Source organism: Neolamprologus multifasciatus, chromosome 14 (genome assembly GCF_963576455.1).
Source record: "Neolamprologus multifasciatus chromosome 14, fNeoMul1.2, whole genome shotgun sequence".
NCBI lineage: Eukaryota > Metazoa > Chordata > Actinopteri > Cichliformes > Cichlidae > Neolamprologus > Neolamprologus multifasciatus.
The window spans coordinates 39288105-39297320 of record NC_140452.1 but is presented as its reverse complement, the minus strand read 5'-3'; the positions used below and the strand labels follow the sequence as shown (position 1 = coordinate 39297320).

The 9216-nt window shown below is 37.9% G+C and overlaps 1 protein-coding gene across 4 annotated transcripts in view; it reads left to right on the top strand.

Annotated features, from left to right (window-relative positions):
* The first annotated feature begins 6948 nt into the window (after positions 1–6948).
* The window catches only part of myo18ab (myosin XVIIIA b), a 127161-nt gene continuing 124893 nt past the window's right edge, over positions 6949–9216 (top strand). For 3 of the 4 annotated variants that reach the window (XM_085130740.1, XM_085130738.1, XM_085130736.1), the window contains exon 1: positions 6949–7091. The gene's annotated coding sequence lies outside the window, so the exon portion shown is untranslated. The other variant, XM_085130734.1, reaches the window with a different exon arrangement.

The following is a 9216-nucleotide window of genomic DNA, read 5'->3' as shown; positions in this document are numbered from 1 at the left end:
CTTTGTGACATGATCCATTATCCTGCAGGAAGCAGCCATCAGAAAGAGATCGACATGATCAGCAACAATACACAAGCGGGCTGTGACATTTAAGTTATGTTGAGCTGGTGCCCAGAAAATATTCCCACATCATTACACCACAAGCAGCGGGCTGAACAATTGATACAAGGGACAATGGATCCATGCTTTTAATGTTGTTTATTCTGACCCTGCCATCCAGCTGTAGCAGTGGAAATCAAGACTCATCAGACATTGCTGTCAAAGTGTGTGAACTGTTGCCTCAGTTGTCTGTTTTCAACAGACACCTGAAGTATATTTTGTCCAGTTTTGTGGATATATGCAGTCATTTTTAACATCAGCTTTGGATAATTGAGCTCTTGGAACTGCACCAAAAAATCTTAATAATAATAATGATGCAGGCTGTGCTCAATTTTCAGTCCTCCAGGTCATTGTAACCTAAGGAGCTTGAATACATTTCACCTCAGACTTCAATATTGAGGCTTTAATGCTCCTCAGTGTACACAGCACAGTCTAGAAGCTGCAAACTAGTAAAAAAGACAGCACAGACCAATATTGTGCTGATTAAGAAAACAATAAAAGAAAATGCTGACAATAGTGTCCAGATCAATAGAGTGTTTCTTTTGATCAGTACAACAGTTTACACCTCGGTAATGTAATTTCAGGGCTATGTTTCTATGACTGATTACAGTATCGTTGCTATCTACTCATTTTCAGTTGAGGAGCTGTGTCTCCAGTTCCAGACTGGCCTACAAATCTATGAATAATCTACATTCATTCAATATAGCATTGCCATTAAACCAGGCTGAAAAGTTACTAAATATTTGACACACTAAGCAAGAGAGAAGCAAGGCAAACCCATTTCCAATTTTTTTTTTAAATTTCAGAACAATACCACTATGATGATTATCAAACAATAAATAATAAACAATAAATAGACAGTGGTCCACCCAGATATTCAACACCTCCAGCTTTTAATCTGTTTCACACATGGAATTGTTTTCAGCTCTTACAATAAGAATTCGAGTTGTCGTTTTTTAAAATTTCTTTCATTCATTTTGAGCCGAACTGAATTCACTAAGCTGCAGCTCCAGACCCCAAGCTAACAAAGTGTAATCCCAAAACATTTTGTCACACATCCAAGTGACTTCTTCAGTCTGCCCAACCTTATAAACAGTACATTTGCACAATGCTTGAAACTAGTACCACAGACAAACAATGGGCTGTAAGATCAGTTTCTTGATCATTAAGAAACTGATTGTTTATAAACATCATTATAAATTTTATGTACAAATACATTGATATTTATTGATAAGAACACCTAGCATAAAAAGCGTTTCTCCAAACCTGAGCTTTGAGATGCTTTTTGAAATTCTGAGCTTTCTGATCTCAGCGTTAAGATGCTTCCTGAGTGCAGCTGCCTCAATAAAGTATTTCTGCTTCGTGTCTCCTAATGTTGACCACCTGCCTTTACTATCCTTCACTGTATCTAAGGGGGGAAAAAATAGGACAAACATTTGCCTTCCTTTTATAACTATATTGATACAGAGGTATTTAGAGGTAATCCGCTTGAATGAAACATTTCAAGTGGAGAATGAATGAAATCAGTTTTTCAGGTGACACAAAGTCAGTGTTTTTTTCTTTTAAATTCTGTTATATGGAACATGGCGTAATTTGGATTAATAGTAATACTGTGTTTTTTGCATATTATTGCTGTACATGCTTTATATATTTTAAGGGACGCTGATCTACAGTGTTACATTATAATTTATAAGGATATTATGTGTTTGTATCATCTCTACCCTGTTCCTTCCTGTTTGTTGGAGAGGTTGTGGGCAGATTGGGAATTTTACACATATTCCATTGAATTGTCTTCAGTTAATTTATTTCTGGAAATATGTTAAAAAAGAGATTAAACAAATGTTGGGAATTGATACTATGTTAAATGTGTTACTGGATGTATGTAGCATACACCCGGATAATATAACCAATGAGAAATTGATATATGTATTAAGAATGATACAACTGATTGCACCTCTGTTTGACCCCTTTGATTTGTTTTCTGAGTTGAAGCACTTATGGTATGGCATGATTTTCTCACTCAAAGGAATATTTAATATACTACTACTCTACTTCATTTTATTAGAAACATACAATTTATCACAGTTTGTTAATTTACAGCACTACTTCACTTGCTTCAAGTAAGCTTGAAGGAAAATAAAGTGGTGCTGTAAGGAAGAGGACTCCCTTACTAGGATTGTTATAAGGTGTATAGCACTGTTGCACTTTATTAAAAGTACCTTGACTATAGATATGCACATGAAGAACATTTGCACAGACGTTTAATTATTTATTGAATATTTATTGTGTATTTTAAAATCAGTAGGTAGCCTTTTGGTTCCAGGTCCTGCACAGCTGCTCCTCATCAAGAAATGTGGTGGTTGTCTGTGAAAAGGAAAGGTTGTTACTGAGAGCAAATAAGGTTAACCACTGAAGAGAGCTGTGGCAAATGTGTCAGGAAAACATAGAAATAAAGGTGGTGCAAAGATGTCATGTAATTACCCACCTTCCTTTCTTGTGTCCTCTCCAGGCTGTTTGGGCAAACGCTTCCCCAGTGATCCAGACACCAGTTAAAGGTTCCGGGAGAGGCCATGGGTTAAGGGAGTGTGGGGAATCTTTGTGCTTTGAGTTTTTGGTGTTTTTATAATACTGGTATTGTGTACGGATAAAGTGTGAAATATTTCAAAAATATTAAAATGTTAAAATGTATGTATATATTTATGTAATAGAAATGCTATACTATAGAATATGGTGGAAGGTTAGGATTTGAGAACAGACCTGTTAGTAAAATAATGGTTTTGTCATGGTCCTGAGTCAATTCAATTTAATTCAATTCAAATTCAAATTCTTTATTGTCCCACAAGGGGAAATTAGTTTAGCAGCAGGATAAAAATAAACAGAACAATAATATAAAATAATAATGACAATAATAGTGACAGAAAGTCCAAGGACAGTCATTTGCCATGTAGGAGACAAGTGGGGGATAAAAGAAACCTGGAGTGTTTTAGTCTTCCTCGGAAGGCAACAACTCAAACTCACTGTGAAGTGGATGGTTCAAACAGTTAATAATAGAATGAGCCTTTCTAAGCACATTTTTATTGTAGATGGATAAAAGTCCATCTTGCCAGCGCCCTGAAATTTTGCTAGCAGTTTTTACTATAAGTCCCAACCGATTCTTATTCTTCTCCGTCAGGTTACCAAACCAGGCAGCGATACAAAAGGACATCACAGATGGTTTATTATTATTATTATTATTATTATTATTATTATTATTATTATTATTATTATTTGTGGACTCATGTTCTAGTTCTGGGTTGCTGCTCTCTCTGTTGGTCCCTGGTGTTAGTGTTTCCTCTGTCTCATCAGGTCCAGCTGTGTCTCTCACCTGTGTGTGATTCCCCAGTGTCCCTCTGTGTGTATTTATGTTGTGTGAATTGGTGTGCTCGTTACTGGTCTGTCTGTGTTCGTCTCCTGAAGACTGTTTGTGAACCTCTCTGTGAATCCACTGTGTGCTCTCTCTGCTGTCCTCCCTTAGTGTTCAGGCCGTTCTATAGTTGAGTTTTTCCCAGAGATTATATTATATTATCCTTAGCTCTGTTTTTGCCATCCCTACTTTGTGTTCTGTCATTTATAATAAATCTCCCTCGCATCTCAGTAAATGCGAGTCCTTTATCCCACACACCACAAGACTGCTGCCCCAGCCGTGACAGGTTTAGTCCCTAACAGCAGAAAGTATTTAAGGCTGCCAGTTGTCATTAGACAGAGTGATTGTTGTGCTTGTTGTGCGAGTCATTGTCACAGCTGTAGAACTATATGGGCAAATAAATGCCTGTTGTTTCCACCATCTTGTGTCTTGGTGTTCCTCATTGTAAATCCAGTTGCAAAAAGCCGCTCGGTCACAGGTGTCAATACACTCAAGTGTCTCGAAGTGCTGTTCCTGTGCAGGAATGGTTCTGTCTGGGGGGGGAAAATACCAACGGCTGTGAAGCCGAATAGGGTAGCCAGGGTACCACCAGCCACCTCAGTTTATACACCATGTAAAATGATCAGGCTGTTGTCTCCTGCCAGGCTCATTTTGGAAACTCTCCTAAGGGTCGTATTTGAGGGCAGTTGGCATATTCTAGGTAGCTGGAAAAAAGCCAGATAAAATACAGCAATAAACCGGTGTTGAAGGGTCTTTAGCATGACTGGAATTTTACTATAACAGGCCAAAATTGACAGGCATCCTGCTGAATTATATGTTACTCTCACATTTTAGACACCAACCAGCTTTGTTACTTTTAAGCTTCTGTTTAGACACAGAAGAGTTCATAAAAGCCATAAGCTAGAATCTTTAACAAGCCCATGTAAATGGGTTATATGCTGAAGACATGTTTTTCTATCACCAAGTCTCTGTTTGTGAAACAGGCTGCAAAAACATTCATGTTAAAAGGTCATTTGAAAGTCCATAAAATCCAGCATTATTGACAACCACTGATAGTCAGCTTTTGTTTTGAAGAACTTTTATTTTGAAAGTTTTCACACTTCTTGTAATGCTTTCAGTCATCAAAACATTCAATGTAGTACTGGTTGTAAGGCTGTGACAGTGATATTAATAAGATTAACAACAGCCGTGCTGAACTGGTTTAAAGCTGTTCCTTTAATGGTCCTGTTAAACAGGACACACCGACCCCCATATACCTCCACAGGATCAGCCATGATGAGTTTAAGACTATGAAAGAGAAAGGATGACGTGACCATGTGGGTTGGATGGCTTGCTGTGATGACTAGAAGTACGATAAGGATATGAGATGTTTAAAAAAACCCAAAGATCATCAGGGAGGAACACAGAGAAAAAGGAGGGTGTAGGTAATATAGAGATAAGGATTTCACTCTTTACCAAAAGCTTACCAAGAGAAAACTACCTCACGCTGAAAAACTTCTTTCACCATGAGGGACAAAAACTTTTCATGTACAAAATGCTAAAGTATCACATTTAAATTGTGTATTATATGGGTGTTGTCACAGTGTTAAGACAGCTTGTGGTTCTGATATTCAGCTGTAATAATATCAACGCTTATGTTTTATACCAATTCTTTATGAGTGAGGCTGTGCTTTTCTGGCATTCATGACAGAACTGTAAATCCTATTACATCTAACACTAGATGAAAGAGGTTTGTTTTGAAGTATTTATTATCCATGTAGATGAAAAGGTTTTGTCATAGAGATTGAACGGACTCTGTAAAGTTTATTTACAAAGACCGGCTGATATATACAATGTGAGGGGCTAAGGCTTCCAGGGATCCACGGGGAGGAAGGAAGGCCACACCAGACTCAAACGCTGCAAACACGCTAGGGTCCTTTTCAGTCACTCCACACCACACAGGTCCAAGGAATCTATGTGCAGGAAACAGACAATTAGTACAACGCTAGGAAATCACATAAAACGCAAGAGCTGGATAAGCCAGTCACACTAACACAGGTTGCACAATGATTCAGTGGTAAGAAGCACCAAGCCACCGCCTTAAGTAGTGGTCCAAGAGACAGGATAATGAGCAGCAGGTGAGTCATTGATTGCAGGTGCGTGGGCCAAAGGCAGGAACCCATAACAAGTTCCCTCCAGGCGGAAAAGAGGCAGGAAAGAAAGAGCGAGAGAGACAAAACAATAACAAAACATGTGGCTCCTGTGTGAACCAGCCAGGGAGACCCAGGGACCATGACAGGTTTGGGGATTAAACACATTGAAACATTTTTTTTCTGATTATTTTCCAGGCTCAAAATTTACAGTGGGTGATGTCAGTACATTATGGAGGCAAAATTCCACTGAAAAAATATAATTCTTCATAAAACTTAAGCTAATCTTGTGAAAAAAAAACATAAAAGATACCAAAACACAGATGAAGTCAATAAACATCCAAAGCCTTGTGCTCCATAAAAACTTTAAATTATGTTTCTACAATAAAATATGCTTAAGAGGTTGGTTTAATCCACTGTCAGAGGCTGAGAGAAGATCATTTGTAACTTTCACTAAAGCTGTTTCTGTGCTGTGATGCTGTGGTGGGCTCTGAAATTTGACTGGAACTCTTCAAATAAGCCATTCCTCTGCAAATGATTAGTCTGCTTTTTTTTTTTTTTTACACAATTATTCTTTCAAGAATTTTTGAGATAAAAGGAAGGTTGGAGATCGGCCTATAATTAGCTAAGACCGGTGGGTCTGGGGATGGGTTTTTAAGTATTGGTTTAATTAATGGTTTAATTTAATTACAGCTTAAAGACCCGTGCTACATAGCTAATTATTAGAGATAGGTCGATCATATTTAAGATAGAAACATTACATAACACAAATGTTGATGGTTTGGAGGATGTAATTACTGAAGTTAACTCAGTAATTAAACAATAGTAATACCATTGTTATAGTAAAGTAAATAACAATGGTATTGAAAGTAGCTGATTCCAAGTATTTTTTTCACTAATGGTTAAAATTATATTTGTTAAGAAATTCATGAAGTCATTACTAGTTAATGTTAAAGGAATGGTTGGCTCAACAGAGCTCTGACTTTTTGTCAGTCTGGCTACAGTGCTGAAGAGAAACCTGGGGTTGTTCTTATTTTCTTCAATCAATGATGAATAGTAAGATGTTCTGGCTTTATGGAGGGCTTTTCTTTTTATAAAGCAGCAAACTATTTTCCCAGGCTTTCTTTTTCACTGGAGTTACATTATCCAGAGTCGTACATAGTAAACAAGTAGAATTATTAACAAGATAATCGACCGCTGTGCACAAATACTGTGGTACAGTTTAAATACACAACTCACAATTAAAAACCGTCTTTCCAGTAGTGTACCTGGTTACACTGTATGAACAGAAGGGGGAGTAGGTTGACCGCGTTTTAGATACAGTATTGACGCTTCAGAGCTGGACTGGGAGCAGCCTGCTATCACAACCAGAGCCTGAAAGCTTGTTTCTGTTCCCTACAAGCCGAGCTACAGCCATTAACAAGGGACTAGCGAGGCTTCGTTTGAAGTATTGGAAAGCTGTGAGTATCTGTTCCTATAATAAGATGTGCTTCTACTGAGAAGGCACATTTAGTGTTAAGGCAGCTGTGCTGAGACGGACAGGCAGTCAGTGGGGCTGACTGAATGATTTTCATAGGATCCCAGAGTGTTCCAGGATTTGCTTTACCAAAATGAGGGCAAAGAACTGAGGCTGTGACCTGAGCCAATTAAGCTAGTTAGCTAGCTAGACGCTAAATGAAAAGTGAAAAAAAAATACATAAAATATGTAACCTTGTGTTTTTGGCGCGTTCTCATTTGGAATAGCATAAAACAAGAGATATTGATTATTAGGTAACATTACCTTCATTTACAAAGCAGTAGCTCGGCTAGCTAATGTAGCTGAGAAGCTATACTTATTTTAGCTCTGTCATGCTTTTGTCCCCGACTTTTGTCCCCCGGCTGACAAATGCGCTTTGTTTACGTTAGTGGTTAAGTATTAGTGTCGATTTAACCGCAGAAGCCAAGTAGATAAAAGGGAGGCAACTTAAAACTCTTAAGCCATTTAGCGTTTTAGCATTCAGTGCATATAGGACCTAACGCTACTCTTAGTGCAGACGCTCTTCGTTTATTTTGGCTACAGATAACAGAAGGTAATAATCTGAACGGACTGTTAAGGAAACCTTTACTGTTCTGGCAAATTGTTTATTCGATACTGTGTTGCTAAACACTATATGTAAATCTGTACAACACGTTACCACGGTAGTTTTTCTGTATAGATATAAATAGCTGTGATGTTTTCAGTGCTATTCTGTTACTCCTTTGAGCATATGACTACTTCATAACTGACAGTTTAGGCTCTTGCCTGATGAGGTTTTTATAACAGCTGAATGACCTTTTTTTGCTGGAAATCCGGACTTATCTTAGCAGGAGAAATCACTGACATAATTCACCTATTCCACAGTTAAAATAGTAGGTTTTTTATTTTTATTCGTTGTAAATAAGAATCTCTGTGTATTACCCAGCATTTATAAGAACCAGGCTGAACCATGTGGATGTGCCTGCCTGGACTTTGTGGCAGGACTTTACCTTATTTGTGAGGCTTACAAAAATGGTCTTGTCAAGCTTCTCCAGTGGGCTTCTTTAATGTAAGAATACTAGAAGTGTTCAGGGATGTAGGTCTGTCTTTTTTGCAAGGGCGTCTACACATATGCTCTATGCAAACAATCAGTTTTGCTTAGACGTTTGATGCCAGCTTAAAAAAATGTTTTAGATCTGGTCTGTGCATTTTAATAGTAGTAAAATTATGTGTGTAATTACGGACATAACTATATGCAACAATACAGTGGTAAAAAATCCATTAAATAAGCAGGCAGAATCATGAAACAAAGCAGACAAAACATGTGGGATTTTGACTACAAAACATATTCCAATACAGAAAGTGCTGCTAATCTGTTGAGGCTGAGATAACAAGTGATATAAAAATGTAACTATGAGACAGTATAAATGTCTGTCGTCAGATTATGCCACCACTAGCAATAATAATAATAATACATCCATCCATTCTGTTCCGTTTATCCTTGTCAGGGTCACGGGGGAGCTGGAGCCTATCCCAGTGTACACACTGGACAGGTCACCAGTCCATTACAGGGCTAACACATAGAGGCACACAACCATTTGCACCTATGGGCAATTTAGAGTTACCAGTTGACCTAACCCCTCTAACTGCACGTTAGTAACCACAGAAGGTCCTGGGTTCAATTCCACCAACAGGCCAGAGTCTTTCTGTGTGGAGTTTGCATGTTCTCCCACAGTCCGAAGACTTCAATAATACTGATAATAATTATTGTTTATATTATTTAATTGTGACATTAATGAGAAAAGGCAATTTTCTTAGCCTGTCTGACTGTTCTAGGTGTGTGAAAACATTAGGGAATCATTATTCTTTCATTATTACTGTTACAGCCGCACACTGTCCTGCTTACCTTAATTTTTTATTCAGTTACAACCTTTTGGTCTGTGTGACCTTCGTCAGGTACAAAGAAACAGTGTTCATACACGTTTGCGCATATATACACATAGAGTAAGATTCAGCCAATTAGGGATTCCTGGCTATTAGGTAAATGGTAAATGGACTGGTTCTTATATAGCGCTTTTCTACTCTTCTGA